This window comes from Diabrotica undecimpunctata, chromosome 4 (genome assembly GCF_040954645.1).
Source record: "Diabrotica undecimpunctata isolate CICGRU chromosome 4, icDiaUnde3, whole genome shotgun sequence".
Taxonomy (NCBI): Eukaryota; Metazoa; Arthropoda; class Insecta; order Coleoptera; family Chrysomelidae; genus Diabrotica; species Diabrotica undecimpunctata.
The window spans coordinates 110,137,327-110,161,492 of record NC_092806.1 but is presented as its reverse complement, the minus strand read 5'-3'; the positions used below and the strand labels follow the sequence as shown (position 1 = coordinate 110,161,492).

The window sequence follows — 24,166 nt, the reverse complement described above, 5'->3', positions numbered from 1 at the left end:
CGCAAATTCCTCAACCAAGAGAGTTTCTTCCGTCCTATCCATTTCTTTCCTTCGATTTTACCGTTCAGAATTAGCCGAAGGAACTCATATCTTGGTCCTCTGATTATATGTCCAAGATATTCTAGTTTACATTCTAGAGTTCGTTGATGTCCCATTCTTCGAAGAACTTCTTCGTTTCTAGTTCTGCTAGTCCATGGAATTTTTAGTATCCTTCGATACAACCACATCTCAAACGCCTCGATTTTATTCATGATATCGGCGTTTAAAGTCCAAGTTTCACATCCATACAAAAGTACAGACCACACGTAACATCTTGTAAACTTTTCACGGATTTCCAAATTTAATGAGTTATTGGATAATAGAGGCTTGAATTTTTGAAATGAGTTTCTTGCCTGTTCAATTCTACATCGAATTTCGAAAGATGGATCTAGATTTTGGGTAATCCAACATCCAAGGTATTTGAATCTCTGAACTCTCTGCAGCGGTTGTTGGTTTAATATCAGTTGGGTTGCGCCGATATCCACTTTACTGGTCACCATGTATTTAGTTTTATCGATATTTATCGACAGTCCCCAATTTGTGCATTCTATGTCAACTCTATTGATTAGCTCCTGCAGATCGTCGATGTTTTCAGCTAGAATCACAGTATCGTCGGCGTACCGTATATTGTTAATTATTTCTCCTCCTATGATAATTCCTTTTTGATCTTTTAAAGCTTCCCTAAATAGATTCTCAGAATACACGTTAAAGAGGGTGGGAGATAGTATACAGCCTTGTCTTACGCCTCGTTCAATACTGATTGGCTTTGATTCTCTGTTGTTGGTGTTAATAATGGCTGTTTGGTTCCAGTAAAGTTTGGCAATAAGTTTGATGTCTTTCTCATCTAGTTGGATGCTCTGCAAGGCGTTAAGTAGTCTGGTATGCTGAACGCGATCAAATGCCTTTTCAGAAAAGGATTAATAATTGCCAATTGCTTTCGTGGTGAAGTTTGTCCTCAGAAGAAAAGCGCGTCATAAGGAAATGCCATCGCAGAACGGAAATTCAATTTGAGTAATTGAGATGAAACAAAAAATTTTAATTACACATTAGTTAAAAATAAATGGTATCTGTTGTTTTATACTAACATAAGTTTGCTATAAAATAAATATGTGACGAAAGAAGTGTCTTGTTTCACATACAGATTGAAGCAATGCTATAAGAAAAAACCATTTATCGGTGAATGGTACTGCATACATCACTTTCTACGTATTCAAATATAAAATACCGAAATGATACCCGGCTCCAGTTGAATTTCTTTTATAGTACTTCTTCAGAAACAATTAATTTAAAAAGATTTACGATAACTGCCGCTGGTGTACGGTGTCGTTAATTGTTATGGGAATAAACAATACGAAAAATTTTCAGTCACATGCTTGAAATTCTTAAGAGGTCCTCACGGCATAAATACGGACAAGAGATAATCATCAGTGGATATATTTATGAATTTTATAGTTATACATCGGGACAGAAACCAACTGGATTTATCACATACTTCTTCTTTTTAACTTAGACAATATTAATAAATACCACAGGAGTTCATTTGCTTCGTTTCTAGATACATTAGATAGATATAGAAAGTTTTTTTGTAAATTTGTAAACATTGAAAAATCATGTATAGGAAATATATTTATAATTGAATTTGAAGCCGAAAATTTTTACTTAAAAAATCATATAAATCTAATATAACCATAAAACACTGAAAACTTCGTTTTCAAAACTTCCATAAAATTTATTAAAATATCTTATCACTACAGCTGTTTCGGCAGAGTGCCATTCGGCACTTGAGAAAGGCACTCTGCCGAAACAGCTGTAGTAATAAGATATTTTAATAAATTTTGTGGAAGTTGAAAACAAAGTTTTCAGTGTTAGCTATCGAGTTCTATCTTGATCAGTTCAATGGTCCCACAAGATTCACATAAGCGTCCACTTCTCTTTAACTTATTTATTAATGATATTTATGGGGTAATAAAGTTTTGTCAGTATTTGATATTTGCTGATAACCTTAAGCTAGACTTCAAAGTTTCAAACCTATCTGACTGTCTAAGGATCCAAGAAGACCCGACTTCCTTATATAATTGGTCTCCTTACAATGATCTTCAGTTGAATAAAGATAAGTGTTTTGTTATATCCTTCAGCAAATCTAAAAATAATGTTGTGTTTGACTATCACATTAATACGAGCTTATAGTGACTCTCTATAAGTAAGATATTTGGGGTGTTCCTTGACTAGAATTCTTAGAGACATGCTTTTGTTTTCTATAATACACTGTCACACAAACTATGGCGAATTCTCTCCTATAAACAGAATTCAGATACTGGGAAATGACTTAAATCAATCTTATGATCTGCTGGATATAAAATCTGTTAAAGGGTACGGGCATACCGAAGATTCATGGATGTTTGCGATGGAGGTCGCGGCGCAGTCAATACATCGATGTCAAAACAAACCATTTTCTTATGAGATCGCACATACCAACGATGTTTCACCCCTTCACCCTCGCGATCTATCATCGCGGTTTACAGCGATGTCGATGCTAAAACAAAATAGTTTGACATCGCGATCGAGCTGTTGATCGCCTGGTAAATTACAAATTTATTGGTGGTTTTCAAACCATCTGACATTTTCCGGAGATACGGATGGTATGATACATATACTGAAATGTATCCAGTGCTGGTAACAGTTACCAGCTGATGTCCGTTTGAAGAGGTTTACTCTCCGGACCCTGGAACTCACGTGAGGCATGGTTATGTGTTGCCTGAAGTTAAATCTAATAAAGTATTAAACATCACTCACTTTTAAACAACAACATGTACATTTTTTACTAACTTCATTTTTTGTAAAGGGTTGTACCCTAATATTTTGGTGGCTCAGGCATGTTAACCTGCTTTTTAACCTGATGATGGAATTATTATTCCGAAAACATTTGTGTTTTTTGATGTAGCCCTTTTAAGGGTTTTTAAATATATCTACATACAAAGATTTAAACCTCTTTTTGTGATACATGGTATACAGCCAGCTGCAGGAATTTATTGTCCTTGTGGATTTTTTAAAATAATAATTGTCTGTAATTATATTTGGATCTAAAGAAACTAATTAAGAAGTTATTACAAAAGGGGCAACATGTAGACATATTAGTCACCAATATAATTTATAAAGAGATACAAGTGATCGATTACTGGTCGTCAGAAGCGGTGTTACTCCACCCTGTTTATCATGTCGTAACGTAGGGATTCATTATGAAACACAGCCAATCCTGATAATTAGGGGAGTATTTGTGCGGACACATGAAATGATGTACTTAATAATTTAATCGCCCACAAAGCCCTTTGTCAAATATTGATATGGGTGTATAGTACAAAGCCAACTCTCGCATCACTGATGACATGTTTGCAAATGTGAACGTATGTACAATAATAACTAATTTCCATGATTTCTATTGATGTTGAAACACATACACACACAGATAGACAAAATCTGTCTTTTTGAATGGCCAGTTAATCAACATACTTTCCATAGAAAATGTTTTTGAATAGGCACTGAGAAATGGATCTGTACATAAAATAAACTAAAACAAACAGAATTAATTGTTAATTTCAGTGTGTGATTCTGATTGTGCGATTTTGCGATTAATGAAAGGTGTTTATTTGTAGCAACAAGAGGCAATTACCAAATAATTAATGACAATAATAGAATTATATTGGTCCAAATAGATATTTTTTTCGATTCGACTAATTATAATAAATAATAAATGAGCTATATTTCTTGCTAAAACAAACATCTTCTGGCAAGGCTTGGTTAGGTTTTTTTTCAAAATTTCCTGTTATTTAATGCTCTTAGCACTCTTAGTACTCTTGTAGTTTTTCTACGGGCCCTAACCATCAAATTCTAACCTTTTAGCCTTTTCCTCATTTAGCCCAGTCGTCAGAAATTTTATCTTTAAAACGAGACGAACAATTTTGATGAAAATGTCAATTATGGGATCTCAAAAAAGCAAAAAGTTTGCCACTCCTACCCATGTGCCCTCTAAAGCCCACGCTCGAAGGGATAAAAACGGAAACCACTGATTTACCAAGATGTATGCGGTAGAAAATGTTACAGATAAAACTGTAGCTTAGATATTTCTGATCAAAAATGTTAATTTGCACTTTTTATGTAGAATGAACCGTTGTCTCAGAAACAACGCTTGAAGCAACCGGCGAATTTGAATGTCAGTTACGCGCCAAAATAATGTTCGCAATTTTTGGATTTTGTCATGATTTTTGATAAAGTCAGTTTCTATAAAGTTGTTTAATAATTAAACGTTGCTCGATTTTTGGCATTTGTTACGATTCTCATGTGATCAATCAAACTCATAACTTTCATTCACCGAACTCCGTAGAACTTCCATTGATAGAGCCGAATCTTCAAAATCAACAATATAAATTTCGATTCTAAGCTTTGGCAACAAATATGAGGCATTTGAAATATGTTTAAAAACCACTGAATTTAAACTGTCACATTACAAACTGTCACATTAGAAACTATCTCACGTCACGGAAAATGCACTGACTGCACTGAATAAAAGTTTAAATTCAGCGTTATTTAGACATATTTCAAATGCCTTATATTTCTTGTCGAAACTTAAAATCGAAGTTTTATGTTAACGGTTTTAAAGCTCCAGCAATAGAAATTTCATAGCGACCGGTGAATAGAAGTGATAATTTTATTTATCTCATGAGAATTTTGAAAAATGCCAAAAATCGTGCAGTTTATTTGTTTAACAGCTTTATAGAAACTGACTCCATTTGCGACAAAATGTAAAACCATACACTTCGCCTTTAGTTTTTTGTTGATAGGACACTCTCATCAAAATATATAATATCGAATTTTTTTGTCGATTTGATATAAATGTTATTTAAAAAATTGATTTGGCGCGCGTAACTAACATTCAAAATCGCCGTTCGTTTCTAGCGTTGTTTATGAGAAAACGGTTAATTCTATGTAAAAAGTGTTAATAAAAATTTTTATTCAAAATTATCTCAGCTCCATTTCAAGCACTTGCTTTGAAACCAGATGCAGGAGTGTCGCCGAAATCCAGACTTAATTGTAATTGATAATTGTTTTGAGTTAACTGGATCTCGGTTTCTTCTGATTTAAAGAACCCAATATTTTTTTTGCTCTTTTTGACTCTTCTTCTCGTTTTTGTTTTCTTTTACGATTTTAATAATTTTTTTGGAGTCATTATAATAGTCCATTTAGCCTGAAGTTAGGTTAATATTATGACTTCTTACTATAAATTTAATTATTAATTATTAAGTGGATACCTACTTACCTAAATTTATGTAAATTTGTGTAAAATAATTAATTACACAACAAATACGTAACAATTTTTTTAAATTATCACTTTAAAGTACGCACGGCAAGTGTTGGCAATGCAAAGTTTACAGAAAGACAAATTTATGTATCTATTTAGGCGTATTTCAGTCGCCAGTATCTAGTTCCGACAATTCATAATGTTGTTGATATTTTTGTAATTTATAAAGGTCCCCGGCACTTTTCTTATGTTAAAATGGTAGCTTTGGTCATGCTGATCAAAAGTTATCAGTGCGCCAAGACTCAGAAATCAATAAATTGTTTCTGTGTTACAGAGGTTCAAAGTTTCGTTTTTTAGTATATATTTGTAAAGTATACAGAGTGTTAGTAAATATGTGCAATTATCTTCAGGAAGTGATTTTGAATGAAACATAATGACAGTTTGCTATACAGGGTGGTCCTTAAGTAATTGTACAAACAGAAACCGTAGATTCTGCATTTTAAAATATTACGATTTAAGCCAACTTGCTTTAATAAAATGTTGATATTAAGAAAGATACAGGGTGTTAAAGTGGAAATTTAAAATTTTATTTTTCGCTATAACATTTAAGTTTCTAAATATTTTTGGACAAAAATTTACAGTTGGATGCTTTTGAGTAGGATAAATTATAATTTTATACTTACTTTAATGTAACTAATAGAGGGCGCCACATATGCCACATGTGTGGCATAAATTTGCGCTTAACTTTTTTGCTCTTTAAGTTAGCTCTATTTGTGTTAAAAAATATTAAAGATACATTATTTTTACAAAGAAAAGATATGCTTGTTAGTAACACGAAAATTAAACCGTTTTCGAGATAAATGCATTTTATAAGTAAGCTGCACAATAATTCTTAGTTTGATATTTGTGCGGTAAAGTACTGAATACCTGTCTATAAGCATAATTCATAGTTTATTCTTAATAAAACAACTCAAAGATGATAATGTAACATCACAAAATGCTTTGTTATATATGCTAAATGTCTTACTGAAGAAAATATATTTCATCTTCTTCTTTAGGTGCCGTGTCCGTATTCAGACGTTGGCCGCCATCATGTTTACAATTTCCCTTTGCTACCGCTTCTTAAGTTTCTATAATGGCGTTGTATTACTTTTTCTCTATTGTAAAATGCTAAAAACCCAAAATATGTGGTTTATGCAAGATGGTACACAACCACATTCTAGATAGAAGGCAGTTAAAACATACCTAAATACAACTTTTCTGAACGTTAGATTGGTCGTGGTAGTCATATTCCTTGGCAATGTGGTGAGATATTGATATAATTATTTAATTCATAAAAAATCCGAAAAAAATACTTACTGTTCATTAGGTAAATTGTTTACCCATTTTTATTGGGACAAATAGAAACTAGAGCACAGGTATTGAATAACACATATGTGTCCTGTTTCATAATACTTTTGCTACAAATCTAACCTAAAAAACCCAGAATTTTTACAATCATCGTTGTCCTATTAACCGATATTGTTATAAATATAGTAAACACAGGCAATTTAGTTCAGCATAATATAAGTTCGTTAGTAAATCATAATAGTCCATTTGTTCGAGATGTAATTATAGTTACTCGTAAGCTGTAACGTAATCATATAAATAAGTAATGTCATCGATATATTCATCCATTATACATTATAGCCACCACGTAGTCCCGAATTTAATCCGCTTGATTTTGGTGTATGAGGCGCAATAGAACAACGTGTCTATAAGAATCCCATAAACATTCGCAACCAACTATGGGAAGAAATAAATACTGCAGCAGTTTCTTTAGAACCAATGATGCTATTTAATGAGACAATCTTTTATGGAATATATTGACACATGAATTAAAGAAAATGGTGGACATATCGAACACTTACTTTGACAAAAAGTTGTGTTATTTAGTTTAACTATTTCTTAATTTGGTTTGTAAACAAAATGTTTTGATTATGACTTTAATTTAACATAAAACGTAAAATGTTTGATGTAAAATTTGAAGTTATTAACAAGTATACCTTTTTTTTGTTAAAATAATGTATCTTTAATATTTTTTATCCCAAATGCAAGTAACTTAAAGAGCAAAAAAGTTAAGTGCAAATTTATACCACATATGTGGCATAAGTGGCGCCCTCTATCAGTTACATCAAAGTGTGCATCATATTATAATTTCTCATATTTAAAAGTACTCAGTTGTAAATTTTTATACATAAATGCTCACAAATATGAAAGTTATAGAGGAAAAATAAAATTTTGATTTTGCACTTTAACACCCTGTATCTTTCTTAATATAAATATTTTATTAAAGCAATTTGGCTTAAATCGTAATATTTTAAAGTGTAGAATCTACTGTTTCTTTTTGTACAATTACTTAAGGACCACCCTGTATAAGTTTATGCCCCAAATGCTTCCTTTTCCGAGATACGTGGAGTTAAAATTTTTCTTACAAACTAACGATTTATTTATTAAGCATCTGCAACAATATACGGCATCTGAATTTCAATAATTTCTTAATGTTTTCCTGTCAAAAATAATTCTGAGTCTTGTGGTAATGAGAACTGTTGATCACCATGACCGAAGCTACTGTGAATATCAGGCAATGGCGAAGTAAAATATCCGACAGAGCAGAATGGAAGAACATTGTTAAGCAGGCCAAGACTCACAAAGGGTTGTAGCGCCATTAGAAGAAGAAGAAGAAGACCGAAGCTACCACTCTGCAAAGTTTTAACCAATTTAACTACACCCACTTTTACATAAGTAAATAAGAAATTTACCAGGAATATTTGCAAGATTACGACAACGAATGAGGCTAAGAGTTGCATATTATGTCACGTTTCAGGGAGGTCATTTTGAACATTTTTTGTATCCATTTAACATTTTATTAGTGGTACTTTCTGTTATTGTTCTGTTTAAATGTTATTGTATTAGATCTGAAACCTTTTACATAAGTAAATACAGAATTTGTATTTGTATTCATACAATATTTCAAGCTTACACTACAATCACTAATAATTTATGAAGACCGTTACAAAAACGTATTTTATAGATATATGGAGTAAAAGTGCATACCATAGCATGGAGATATATATTTTTTTCCGTCAAATTATTGTAATCGTTTATATTTATGGGTATAACACCCTTGAAATTACTTCCATTATTAAAATGCATTAATTCAATCTTCGTTAATGGCTATTTTTAATTCTTTTCAAAACAAATACCTGCTCTAGAAACTCGTTATTAATAACTACTTTTGCGTACATTATGCAAGTATGTATTCCATTGTAATACTTCGCAATCATGTTAATCAGCAAGAGACTAACAGCTTCCACTCCTCTATGCGTCTACACATTTTCTTAAAATGTTTATAACAGGTAATCACTGTATCTTATTTACAACATTTTAATAGGTAAACATGACTTGACCACTAAGTTAAGGTGTGGATTCAATATATTTATGAGTATTACCAATGCTGCTAATGTTAGATAAACAGATTTTAGATAAAACACGGTTTGACTTACGAACATAATGAAATCTAATTCAACGCATTAATTGTCGTTGTTAATCATTAATGGCACAAATTTGTAATTGGTAATGAGTGCACTAACAGCTACTACTTTACCATTTATAGATACCTTTTAGCAAAAGATTTTGGGGGACAAACGACATGTGGTAGAAAAAATGTAAGTTTAAAAAGTGTAAAAATAATAGAAATTTAAAAAGCGTTATAATTAAAGGTAGAAAGGTAGAAGTAGCTATAGTTTATTTTTATGAACGAGAGAGTAATTAGCATAATTTTAACTGGTAGCTCCGACTACTCCATGGGCGTGCTCAAGATTAATTGAAAAATTACTTTGAATAATTGTAAAAAATAAATGAATTATTTCAGTGTTATAAAGTGTTATGTGTATGTAAACAAAAGTGACCTCTTTTATCACACACTATATGAGAACTGACTGGCCTACATTAAAAAGGGTTTTAAAAAATTCACATTTTTTTTAATTTTTAAAAATTACAAAAGAGAAAAAGAGTTTTTAAAACCGTCTAAGGTATGTTAAATAGATGAATAAAAATATTAATATAAAACTTACAGCTACTTGTTACAAATCCAAATCAGATTCAGAAGATGAACTTTCAGAACCAAGATTTATAATAACTGGCTCGATCATTTTATCAGTAATATTGTCCAGCTTCCACATTTTTTCCTCTTCTTTAATAGTGTGATTTACTGCCTTTTCCCAGTTTTCAGGTTTTACATTATTTACGACCTCCAAAAACAACTGTTTAACATCATGAATTTTAAAAGTGGTATTTTTTCTTGAAACTTCACTCTTTATCTGTGCCCATACCAGTTCAATCGGGTTTAATTCACAATGATATGGTGGGGATCTAAGTACTGTCATTCCACGATTTTTGGCAATTTCATCAATTTCGTATTTTTTAAATTTTTCTTTATGAAGGGCACACAACGAATAAAGTTCCTTTTTTATAGATCTGGGACGGTACGTAATATTTTTTGAACTCAGCCAATTCTGCAAGTCTTTTTTTAATCACTTGGTTGTGGGCAGTCCTTCTATAAGTCTGGAGTGATAACTTGCATTATCCATTACTATCACACAGTTCTTAGGAAGAAGATCTATCATTTGTTCGAACCATTCTTGAAAGACATCAGCGTTCATGTCTTCATGGTAGTCACCGGTACGAGTTGATTCAAAAGTTAATAAACCACCTTCAACAAAACCGTCTGAACTGCCAATGTGTACTATTATCAGCCTGCGTCCCTTTCCTGATGGTGGGTTTAAACCAGTAGATAAGTTATTTACAAAAGCGTGCCTTTGACTTGTAACAGTTTCATCCTGCCAAAATTTATTTGGTGTATGACCCTCGTTGATCCATGTTTCATCAAGATAAAATATTTTTCATTTTTGGTTTCTCATTTCCTTTATGGTTCTTAGAAAATGTCTTCTCCATATGACAATATCGCTTCTTTCTAATAAAATAGACTTTCTGGGATTCTTTTTCCAGCGGAAGCCTATTTCTTTTAAAAGTTTCCATAACGTACTTCGACTCATTTCTGGGTAATCCTTATCATCTCGAACTGAGACAAGAACTTTATCCAATGTTGGAAATTCTTGTCTAAGGAAGAATTCATGCACTTTCCGTCGAAGTCCTTCTTTAAAATGATATTCTACTTGAAATTTTGGTTTCCCTGGAGCATTACGTGGCATTTGAAAACTACCACATTTCTCTTCTTTAATAACTCTGTAAATCGTAGATTTCCCAACACCAAGTGTACTGCTAACTAACTCAACGGTCTCATCAACACTTTCACATAAACGTTTGTCTGTAAATGATTTAAAACAATTAAATATTAATGTTTTTTCATCAACTGTTAGAGGACCAATTTTTCGGCGTTTACACGGCACTTCCAAATTTTCCATAACACTAGTATACACAATAAACTGCACCTTGCAACTGAAGTACCTACTTTTAGTGAACTGTTAAGAATTTTGAATACGCCACTTGGACCTTCCTATATACAAAATGGAAAAACCCACTATCACATTTTCTGTGGAATAAGTTTAAAAGGTAATTATCTAGTCAATTACTGTCGTAGATTCCTGGAATTAAAGAATTAAATGTTTGATTGTTGAAACCCTTACTTCGTGGAATGCACTCATTTCAGATAAAATAAAACGTTTTATTTTATCTAAAGAATTAAACTTTATTTTGCAAATAGGCAAAGAATTAAACTTTATTTTGCAAATAGATAAAATAAAACGTTTTATTTTATCTAAAGAATTAAACTTTATTTTGCAAATAGGTAGGTACTTATTAAACTTTTATTGGTTATATATAACCAATAAAATAAACATCTTACATTTCTTGCAAATTCATTAGTACCTGTTAACCTCCATCACTCCGACACTGGCAACCTTATTTAGGGATTAGTAACCCTCACAACTATTGTATTCTATTCTGCTCCAACCTTTATACCTGGTGGTCATACTCAATTTAAAATTGTTTTCCTATATACTTCTGTAAACTTGTTGACAAATATCTGTTTTTCATTGAGTCACCCGTATCAACAGTTTAGGGATTTGCATACATAATTTATTGTTTTATTACTCTCTCATACATAAAAATACACTATAGGTAAAAGTAAACAACTATTATTACTTTTTTTGCTACCATTGCGGCTAATTTTGTATTTATGAATTTAGTGGTCTTAACAGTGACCTGTTTCGTTCTTTTTAATCCCGTTGTCATTACGGCGCCTATATGCATTTAGCTGAGTTTCTAACTTGCTGTTCCAATATTCTGTACATACCAGAAAAATTATAAAATGCTTTTGAAATTAGTGGTCGTAGTGTAGGAAGAATTTTAAAAAAGAACAAGATTAATATCATGCACAATTTCATTCAGAGCTTAATAAAAGAGTGGAATTTTGTCGTAGGGCGTAGGAAAAAAATCAGAACGAAGCATATTTCTTTGAATACATTTATTTGGAGATGAAGGTACTTTTCACAAGAACGGTACCATAAACAGACATAATTTCCACTATTACTCAACTTCTAATCCACACCAAGTTCTCAACCACAGTTAAACAAGACTTGAATGTGAGGGCTGACATTCTTAAAAATTATGTCATCGGACCCAACCTGTTCGAGGATCACGTACACGAAGAAATGTATCTACAATTTCTGGACAACGAATCGCCGAAATTATTTTAAGCAGTACCGTATCAGTCATAGAATGTGGATATTACATGATGACGATCCTATATGCGAAGTTAACATGCTCCTTTTCTAACTTGGCTTCACAGTACTGATGACAACCAAATAGTCAGAAATACGTATTTACGGTTGCCTTTCATCGATGCACCTCTTTGGTTTTTTGGTTTTACTGTTTTGCAAGACATGCCATTACATTTTACATATATATATATATATATATATATATATATATATATATATATATATAACATATATATATACACATATATATATATATATATATATATATATATATATATATATATATATATATATATATAATTTTTGAAGTAATTTTCCAAGACAAGACACAAAAACCAGAATCTATAAAGCAGCAATTAGACTTATATTAACATACACGGCGGAGACAAGACCTGACAAATCTAAAACGAGACGACTACTAGAAACAACAGAGATGAAAATACTCCGAAGAATACCAGTGAAAAGTTTCTTGGATGGGGAGAGATGCGAAAACATAGGAAGAGCATGCAATATAGAAGACATAAATGGATGGGTGACAAAACAACACATTAGTAGAATAGCAGAGGATAGGATAGTACGAATAGCACGAGATAAGTCACCAAATGGACGAAGAAATATTGGCAGACCAAGAAAAAGATGATACAATAGTTTAAACAATTTTTTAGGAGGCTAATATTGAAGAAGAAACAGGCTTTAAACCCTAAATACAAGAAGAAAAAAGAAGAAGAATTGTTTTGTCTACATCATCATTGTTACTTGTGCATATTGGTCTAATTTGGCAATATAAAGTTTTTATGCTTTGATCTTGAAGAAGGTAGGATTGTAGATTTACTTTCCAGGAGTTAGTTTTTAGAGAAGATGTCTTTGTCAATTTGGTGAGTAGATTCATTTTTGATATTATGGGACAGTTTTATCTTTTTCCTTTTGAATACTCGCAACTTTAACTTGCTTATCGATTTTTTTATGGGAAGACATAGTCGATAAAGGATCTTAGAGCAAGTGAACCATTTTTTCATTTTTTTGTTGGACGATTTTTGTTGTTAAGATGTTGTTCTTCGTACAATTCCTTAATTTTATGTATATATTATTTGCGGACTCTGACGTTTATGCCTCCGCATGCTATTACATAATCTGTTTTTAATAGTCAATATCTTTCTGTAATGATTCATAAGTTGCGATGACTCATCTTTCGTACCCTCCTCGGGAATTAATAAATGATGGTAATGAATGTGTAACTAGATATTTTTTCCATCTTACCTGCTAACATATTGGACTAAACACGTGTGATCTAAGAATAATTAGAAATCTTTACTGGAATCAAACATCGTCTATCCGTACAGACGCAGCAGAATCCGATGATATCCAAATCAAACGTGGGGTCCGACAGGGAAGTATACTATCACCCTTGCTGTTCAGCATATACTCTGAGGAAATCTTTTAAGAAGCAGTAGAGGATGTTGAAGCCGGAATTCGAATTAACGGAGAATGTACCAATAATATTAGATACGCGGAAAACACGGTGGTATTCGCTGACAGTTATGAAGCCCTCCAGGAAATAAGGAATAGTATCACAGAAGTGAGTCAGAGATATTATGGATTTTTACTGAACATTAAGAAATCAAAATGTGTGATGATCTCTAAGAAGAAACAGCAAATTGAAAGAATTAGTATGAACGGCCAACCAATAGAAAGAGTAAAAACATACACCTACCTTGGTACAAACGTCAATGAAAATTGGGACTATTCCCTAGAAATAAAATGTAGGATAGAGGAAGCAATATCTGCATTTCAAATAATGGCTAAGCTCTTCAAATGCCATGATTTATCAGTACCCATAAAAATCAAATTACTACGATGTTATATCTTTCCTACACTGTTGTACGAAGTTAAGTCGTAGACTCTCACAGACGCTTCTTCTTCTTCTTATGGTGCCCATCCGTTACGGATGTTGGACACTAACATGGCTATTCTGACTTTGTTGACTGCTGCCCTGAAAAGTCCGGTAGTGGTTAAGTTGAACCATTTTCGCAGGTTATGCAGCCAGGATATTCTTCTTCGTCCTGGACCTTTTCCCATGCACTTTACCCTGAAGTATGGTCCGAAGTAGGTTGTATCGTTGTTTATTGCGCATTATATGGCCCAGGTATTCACAGACGCTACCTGCAAGAAAATTGAGGCTTTCGAAATGTGGCTTTATTGTCGAATCCTGAAGATATTCTATTTCAACCACGTTACTCACCAGGACGTTTCATTAAAATGTAAAAAAGGAAAAGAGTTGTTAACCACAATAAAACAGCCAAAATCGAATACCTTGGTCACATCATGAGGAACAGTGAAAGATATGGGTTGCTGCAATTAATTCTACACGGTAAAGTAGAAGGAAAACGAGGACCAGGAAGGCGAAGGATTTCCTTGCTGAAAAATCTACGTACGTGGTTCAACATAACAACCACAAATCTTTTCAGAGCCGCAGTTTGCAACATACAGATTACCACGATGGTCGCCAACATCCGAAAAGCATGGGCATTACAAGAAGACCTGCTATCACCACATCATGGCCTTAAGTTTCTTTTGACTCCACTTTAACTCATTGTTAAATCATCTGTGGTGTTGGTTTGCCGTTGGTTGAGTTTCTTCTTCGTTCCCGTTTAAGTAACTACTTTGACCTTTCGGTTTTTAACTACCTGCATAATTCCCAGAACTCTTACATTTTGTTAATTTAGGTTGACCTTTATAACCTAACTATTTGTCCTTCTTTTGCTTAGGTCGTGATCCGTTACATACATCCGATTTATTCTTAGAAGATTTTGGGTGACTGAGTATTTCCTTAGTTTAGTATTAATTATCAATCTTTATATATCAATTTTCGAAATACATTATTTCTTCTGCCTTATAACTTCAAATTGTGTAGGGAACGTTTCGTTTATAATTTAGTGATCTTTTTTATAACTTACCTAACAGTTGTAACTATTTTTTAACATATATATGATTTCACAATTATCGTCGTCGACATAAACGACCTGATAAAATTTTAAGATCATGTGGAAGCCTCTTAAATCTGAAAATAGAAGTTATTAATGGCTTTCTGGTTTCTAAAAAGCACAAGTTGTTACATAAAAAGAAGCAGACGCCATTAACTGCGCTTTGAATAATTATACATGTTGATATTGTTTATTTTTTTGTCTACCTCAGTTGAGGACTTGACAAATTGTCACAATTTTTTGTTTGAGTTAAAAAAGAAATTTAACTAAATTAGATGAAACTAGTCTATTTTAGTTACACTTTTCAAAATAAATTCTGGACCTTGATTCTGATACTATTGTCTACAATATTTCTGCTATCATCAATCATTTTTGAAAAGATCATAATTAGACCAGTTATTCTTTCTATTGAGATATATAACTTATATTATTACTTAAACCACACTCTGTTCTTCTCTGTTCTCTCATTGAGATGTGCTATATTCTCTCCTTAATTTTCTTCTTCTGCATACATTATATTCTGTCATTTTGACAAAGTATATAGGTATACTTGACTAGAATATTTCAATGAAAAACGTGACCACATATAAAACGAACCTCAGAGGAATTATCATCATTGGGATTGGCCAATACGGAGTTTTAATAAAAAAATTTAACTTCGTGAAAAATGATATTCACATTTATTTAAAACAAAAAAATAAAGAAACTGGTATAGGATAGAAACATTTGGACCTGAAAAAAATTAACCATTGACAAATTTCTTTGAAGAACACATGTTTCACTCTGGGTTGTTTCTAATTTAATGTCGATATGACATGATGAACAACTGAAGAATAGCAAACCATATATTATTATATGAGCAAATAGTTTAACAGAACAGTTACAATAGATAGTCATAACACCAATCCATATATATTGTGGTCGATTCAGAAAGTACCTACTTCTAGTGAAATCGTCTGCGTGAATAAATAAGTTATTCTGTAATAAACTAAATTTTATTAACGTCTTCCAATTACAAATTATTCAAAAACTATCGTTTAAACTAATAATCATTACCAAATATTACTTTTTAAAACATCATTTCTGGCAAAACTAACGTTCAACTAATTAAGTTGGGAGCTTTTGACTCAAAACTGATAGGATAGCTAACTTTATAAACTTTTATATGATCTCTTAAATGTACGAGTACGTGATTGTTCTTTTATTCTTTTCTATATTTCTGATCATGTGTTTATTCAAAGTTGTTCTATTTTTTCTATTAGTAGCTTCGCAAAATTCGAGTTTATTTTTTCTGTGGCGTCACATTTCAACAATTCGTTACACTGCCTCCCTCTCAAACCAGCTCGTCCCACAGAAAAGAAAATACTTGTTCTTCTTTCTCTGGGTTTGCAGATTATTTGAGCTACTCCCAGATATCTATCATATATTTACACCTTTCAAGTTCGACATCAAAAGAAATTTAAAAACTGACTACACGTATTTTTGAATAAAATACGTTTTTTATTATTATTTTACAAACATAGTCTCTGAGATTATTAGCGACATATATACATATACATGAGATAATTTACCTTAATTTTGTTTAATATATAAATGTCTTTGAAGGATTTCACCAAATGTTTAATTTTACAACTTTCTTCTAAAATTTAAATTGTGGATCTAATGATGCGGTTTATCCATCTCTTTAACTGGGATTTTGGATAGTCTACAAGGACATACCTTAAACCGATTGGACCATTACAGTTGTTACGTAAAGGAGGGTTTTACAGATGTTTTCGCTTCGCTTAGTTTTGAAGTTGAATTGACCCATTGGTTCTACCATTTCCAACAGTTTTTCGATTTTTCCGAATTTTCAATCAGTTCCTCGTTCCTAGTACTATAGTTGAATGGTCGCCACATTCGGATTTAAATCTTTTTTCGCAACACTTGTCTTGGCACACAAATCTTCTTTGGTGGGATTTTCCCGCTTCTCTTTTTGTCCAGCACATCTTAAAAACTCAAGTCTTACAAATTAACGGGAAGTCACATGTGTATATTCGTTACAATCTTATAAACGATGGAATACAGAATGTTTCCACATAAAACAATGTAACTACTTGTTATTAAATAGATTAAATCGAAAGCAACTGCGTTTATATTTTATTTATTTGGAGAACGATTCCGGATTTGGAAATTGAAATGTCAAAATTAAAAAATCATTAATTATTATAATAACTAAGGGATTGTTCCAAAAAAATTTAATAGTTGCCTTCAATTTACTATTCAGTTATATTGTTCTGAAGCTATTTTCTTGTGGCATGTTAAGGTCGCATGGGAATAAGTCACAATTAAAGGTTAAAGTACGTTTATTGACGTTTCAATTTCCACTTCCGCTTATTCCCATTTAAATAGTAATTACTATTCAGATTATTAGACTGAATACGACTAAAAAGGACGAAAAACTATACGAAACACATAGTCACATACTTAAACTTTTTATAATCATTTAGAGGCTTCTATCTTCTATCTATCTTCTTATATGTTAAATGGAATATGTTCTAATATAAATATTAATTTTTATCTTGTATAAATTCCCAAGTAAATCTGAAAAACACATCTTTGAATTTATAGCTAACTTGTTATTCGAATAATCCATATAAAAGCATTATAAATGGGAAAATAAGACGACCTCTCATTTCAATTCAATACTTTATGAATATGCGTTCATTAAAAAAGTTTATGGGAGGTTTTTAAGTTGATATGGGATGAGTGCTGCATGTTAGAATGATTTTGTTCTGCAAAATTATGCTGTGCACATAAAAGACGGTACTCGAAAAAGAAATGAGAGAGTAATAAAAGAGACTATAATATAACCAACAAATTGATTGGAAAACGTGCCTCGATAGTGGAATTGTTTAAGTGGAAAATGAATTTCATATTCTCTAATAACAGTAATTGTAGTTTTGATACTACCTCCATTCTTTATAATAATATCTAACTTCTAACTTTGATGGATCTCATAACAAAATTAAAAATTGACGACATTAATCACTTCTAATTCAACTCCAATTGCCTTCCTTTCTTTCTTATCCACTACTTCATCATTTGTTGGTATTTTAACCTGTTTTTAGCAGTTTTTATGATTTTGATCTTCTTAAATTTCTTCTGTTACCATAAATGTTAATTAAAGTTCTCATCCAGTTTTATAAAACCAAGTTGGCAGATCGTCGTCAATATTTATCTAACTCTTTAAAGCTTCCCCACTGGTTCTTTCAGTTTCTTTATTATTATTTTTACGTTCAGCTACTATCCAGTGCACTTTTAAAAAAATTATTTATCCTTAACTCTACAGTCGTGACACCCGGTCTCTCAAACCGTGCCTTTAAATAAATTAAGTTAATTCTTTTACCAACAGAATGCGTGAACTGCCCATCAAAGTAGCTTCCTATTTCCTAATTCAAATCGACCTTTCAGCCGGTAGTGTGTTCAATTGCTGACAAATTTTTGCTTTTGCGGTATCATCTATTGGTTTTGAAACCTGGTATCTCAGACCGTGATCATTAGTCACGTCCTAATATTTTATAAGTTTTACAGGAAAGTTTTTCTATAACATAAAAAAAATTAGTCGTTTGTGCTAAAGTAATTTATATACATAGTTAGTTTAGTTCTCTGGGTTTTTTTTTGCATGTCTGAAATTACAAATAAATGAATATGAGCCAACTATAGTAGGAACTATACGCAGTAATAAAAAAGACCAACCTCCACAGTTGGTAACAGACATAAGGCTGGGGCCTTCAAATATCTTTGCCTTGCAAGAAAACTGCACTTTAACTTTTGTCCCCAAAAAAAATGTCCTCATGTACTCATTTTTCCTTCCATGATAACGATGACGTTGACCAAGAAAGGGGAAAACCAATAATCATGCATGACTACAACAAAACCAAAATCGATATGGTTGATCACATGGCAGGGAACTATAATTGTACTTTTGTACACTCTAATTAATCAGGAATTAATAGCTATGTTGTGTATAATTTCAACAGTGAAAAAAATAATCTCGTACCTCTGAGAATTTTTTCTATATACATTTATCAACCAACTGACACATGCACATCTGCTCAGAAGGTCAACTGATATTCACTTGCAAGATAATCAGGGGGAGACTAAGAGAACTAACTGTTGCCTCAGAGTCCAATTTATAGCCTGAACCAGAGAAAACAGGAGCTACAGGTCATTGTATAATGTGTGACTGGAAAAAAAATTAAAAAATTGGATTCTTCTCTACCAAGTGTAATATCTGTGCCTTGAACACTTGATCGGTATTGTTAGTTTTATTTTTTTGTTTTAGTTTTTCGATTTATACCAATCAATGATTGATATCAATCATTGTAATTTTTGAATAATAATTCATAAGTTATTTAACTCATTTCACATATTATTACGTATAATAAATATTTTGAAAAAAAACATTTGTTTTTTTTTTCACCAAATACAATGGGATATTCTCGGTTAAAACATAAACACAGTTTAAGAGACCTTGGTCATGGCTGGTGTAACTTTGTTCACGTCACGTCTTAAGATACTGATGACCAACCGTCCAACAATCTTTTACGGTGCCTAAGGGTTGATTTGTTTCTCTAGCCTTTCGTCTCATGTTAGTTTTTTCCAATCTGCTTTTCTCGTTATGTTAACAGAATATTTTTAGTTACCTCTTTCCACATTCTAGATTCTCCCCATATTACTGTATTGTAACTTTGCTATGGTATTGTTGTCGAATCTATTAATTTCTTGATGATGTTAACGAGTTTCTTCCTAAACTAGTTTTAAAAATTTTACCTAAATTTTACATGTTCTATCTATCTAATTAGCCTTCTTCGGTCCATCTTTGGACATAGGCCTCCCCAATCCTTTTCAATTCTTCTCTGTCTGTCGCTACAGTCATCCACCTAGAGCCCACGTGCTTCTTGATATCATCTGCCCATCTCATTTGGGGCCTTCCTCTGCTTCGTTTATATTCCCACGGTTTCCAACTTATAAGAATTCTGTTCCATCGGTCTCCTTTTGTCTTATATTGTGTCGGGCAACTTCTTGTCTAACATCCCTCACTTTTGTTTTCTCTCTTATCCACTCGTTTCTCTTTTTATCTATTAGTCTTATGTGCAACATTTGTCTTTCCATTGATCTTTGGGTTTTTATGATTTTGTCCATGTTTGCTTTTGTAAAGGTCTACATTTGGGAACCATAAGTTAGAACAGAGAATACGCATTGATTGTATACTTTGGTCTTAAGATGCTGTGGATATCTTTTGTTTTTAAGAATGTAGATTAGTTTGCCAAATGCCGTCCATGCCAGTCTAACTCGTTTTTTTATCTCTGCTGTTTGGTTTTCTTTGTTAAGTTTTATAGTTTGACCCAGATATATATATATATATATATATATATATATATATATATATATATATATATATATATATAATCCTCAACTTGTTCTATTTCATCTTGTCCGATCCTCATTGTGACGTCTTCATCTGTATTTGTTATGATTTTGGTCTTGCTGTAATTCATATTAAAGCCTATCTTTCCGGCTTCTACGTCCAGTTCTTTCATCATTTCAAATATTTCTTTTTTTTTATCGGTTATCAATGCGATGTCATCCGCGTACCTTAGATGGTTCAAGCGTTGTCCACAAATTTTTATACCTTTTTCTTCCCATTCTAATCTTTTAAAAATATCTTCCAGAGCCTAATTGAAAAGTTTCGGTTATATTGTGTCACCCTGTCTCACGCTCTCTGTACATGTTAGAACAATAAAATACCGAGAAGATAAAATAAGATTTGGAGAAATTATTGAACAAATTTGGAAAATAACCAAAACATCAACAAATTTTACACATTTTCTTCTGATTAATTTTTATATAATTTGTTTCAGGTAAGTCCACAAATTAAGAGGATATATTTGTTTATGTAAGTAAACCTTTTCTCTTTTATATTTCTTAAAACAAACGGAAGTATTTTTTAAAAAATACGTTGAAATAAAAAATAATGATAAACACTTATTTTTTACTTCTCTAATAACTTCTTTAGTATAATAACACTAATTCTCTTTTAACTCTGCTTATAATAAGCACTTATTTACCTTAACAAAGTCTTTGTATATCAGAAAATATCGTATTGAATAGTATTCTGTTATGATTGTCAATTTATCTCGAATCGTCAAAGACGAAAATGCCACTGAACTGAGAATGTCAATTTTAGGACCCCAAAAAATATGCAAAAAAGTTTACTACTCACTAAAATCCCCTGTCGTATAAGATGGGAGAACGGAAAAAATCGATTTACCAAAAATCTGTACGCCGTAGAAAAAAATGTTTCAAATAAAAAATGGAGCTGAGATAATTTTGAACATAAATGTTTTTAGCGCTCTTGTTTAAAATGAACCGTTCTCTCAGAAACAATGCAAAAATACAAAAACTGCTTACGAAAGCTGCACTCTTCACCTTCAAAATGTATTTTGATTTTTGTCGATAGGACACTGATCAAAAGATACGAATTTTTACCGTTGAGTTCATACAAATTTTAGGTTGAGTTTACCGAAAGTACAAGCTGAATATAGCCGCAAATGTCAAAAATATTTCGGTTTGTCAGTGATGGTATGCTTTTATAATGCATATGTATGCTTCAAATATAAAGAGATAAAGCTTTTAAAAAGTACATTTTGATTCTACCATTTTATGAATTCTCCAATTTTTAATTTATATGAAGCAATAACGAGTAAATATTTGTCTCTTTCGAGATTAATTGTAAACATTTGTTGTAATCTGGCAACTGCTGATTTGACGATTGCCCAATCTATTTATCCCCTAATCTATCAAAAGGTAATTGCTAAAAAAATTTCTAATAATTAACTGCAATTAATCTACAAAGAAACAAATATTTACTCATTGTTGTTTTATAAAAATCAAAAATTGCAGAATTCATAACATAATATAAACCAAATGCACTTTTCTAAAGCTTTATCTTTTTATATTTGAAGCATATAGTACCTACATTATAAAAACATGCCAACACTGCTATACCGAAATTTTTTGTTCCATGTTTGACATTTGCGGCTATAATCAGCTTGTACTTTCGGTAAACTCAACCAAATTTTATTTAAAATTGATTTCGCGCGCATAATTGACATTCAACATCGCCGGTCGTTTCTATGAGAACGGTTTATTCCACACAAAAACACATTGCTACTAAACATTTTTGTTTAAAATCATGTCAGCTACAATTTTTATTTGAACGGAACTCTCCAGCTTTTGACTTAGGTTCAACCAGTGATACAACAAGGCGAAAATTTTCACTCTCGCCATTGCTTAATATATATCAATTCGAAAAAAATGTTTGAGGAACATCCCAATGCATCAAAATTTGTTATTTTCACCGTAAATTTATTAACCGAAAATATTTAATCCTTTGATGCATAATGGCTAACAAACTCATTGAAAGTGTTAAGCATTGATTTTTACCACCTCTCTACTAACCAAAACGTCCTACTTAAAGAAAAAAGAACACCAATTTTATGGTAAATCGCAAAGGATCTTTAGATGTTTACGCTTGTTAGCTTGGCATTACCCACAATATTTCTTTCAAATTGAAGTCAAGAGTGATTTATACAAGGCAAAATTGTTAATCTTTTAAATGACGAGGAACTAATCACTCGCAGCGGGGTCCAAATAAGCAGATTACTAAGACTATTAAACTCCAGTAATTGTTTAAACGGTTCACCTATAATTATTTTCTATAAAAAATGATCGTATATAACAATTAGGTAAGTCGTATTTTTTAACTTGTGCAATTTGTAGTAATTACGTCTAGGTATAACAGGATATGTTTTTCAGTTTTTATATTTTTCTTACTTTTGACGTTTCTTTATTTTTAATGACAAGTATAATAATGACTAAGTTTGTTTATAAAGAAAACGCTTAAATAAAAAAATTTGAATAGAATATGTCTAAAATTTATTTGGTATTGTCAGAGGGTAATAAGTCACGGCCAAGTGACCATTCCTTAGGTGTAACAGTTTATAATATTTATAAAAATTTGTTCAACACACTCTACAGTACTGGGAAAATACATTCAGATTGGCTGAAACCAACTTTCACCCTACCCAAACAGGCTAATGAACATAAACGTGACGATTAGCGCGTGATCATCTTAATGTCTCACGTATTAAAAACGTTCCTGAGAGTCCTATACACCCATATATACAAGAGGTGTGAGCAGCAAGTGGACAATACCCAATTCGGCTTCAGTAACGAAGTGATAAATCAATTTACTTTTACAGAGAGCCCGTAACATGAATGTGGAAATATATGCCTGCTTTATACACTACCGCAAAGCCTTTGATTGCATTTAACACCAGAAACTATAACTGTGCTGGCATTAGATACTTTAAGTAAATGTAAAGAGCCACATGTCAGAGGAGATAGCCATAAGAAAATATGTACAACAGGGATATGTACTGTCCCCATTTCTGTTTAATCCGTACTCGGAAAACTCCTTCGCACAGGTTCTTAAAGGTAATATTACATGCATGACCAAAGAATCGCTGAACAGGTGTCACCCATTAGATACCTGTGTGCACTAATGAATAGTAGTTGAAATTCGACGAAAGAGATCCTATCAAGAACTGAACAGACTAGGAACGCGTATGTTTTTCGGAATAAAAAATTCTTCATAAGGCGGAATCTACACATGGGACTTCAAATGCAGAGCAGTTATGTATTCCCAATTCATTTTACTCTACGACTGTGATATTTGGATACTTAACCCTTCACTGGGAAAACGCATCAAAGTTGAAATGTACGTTTAAGGGAAACACTACGTATACCCTGAACCAAAAAAAAACAAGAAACGCCGAAGTTCTTGACAAAATACAGAAGAACAAGGTACTGATACCAACGATTAAAAAGCATAAACTAACATCCATTGGACATGTAATGTGAGAAGACAGAATGGAAATAAATACTTCGGTTGAATATTAAAAGAAAAATTCAGGGAAAAAGGTCAAACCCAAAGACCTACGACGTTGGCTCGGGAATACATC

General features: G+C 32.1%; 1 protein-coding gene across 3 annotated transcripts in view; it reads left to right on the top strand.

Annotated features, from left to right (window-relative positions):
* The window catches only part of Sox102F (transcription factor Sox102F), a 445,538-nt gene that overhangs the window by 204,729 nt on the left and 216,643 nt on the right, over nucleotides 1-24,166 (top strand). The gene's annotated exons all lie outside the window — the stretch shown is intronic.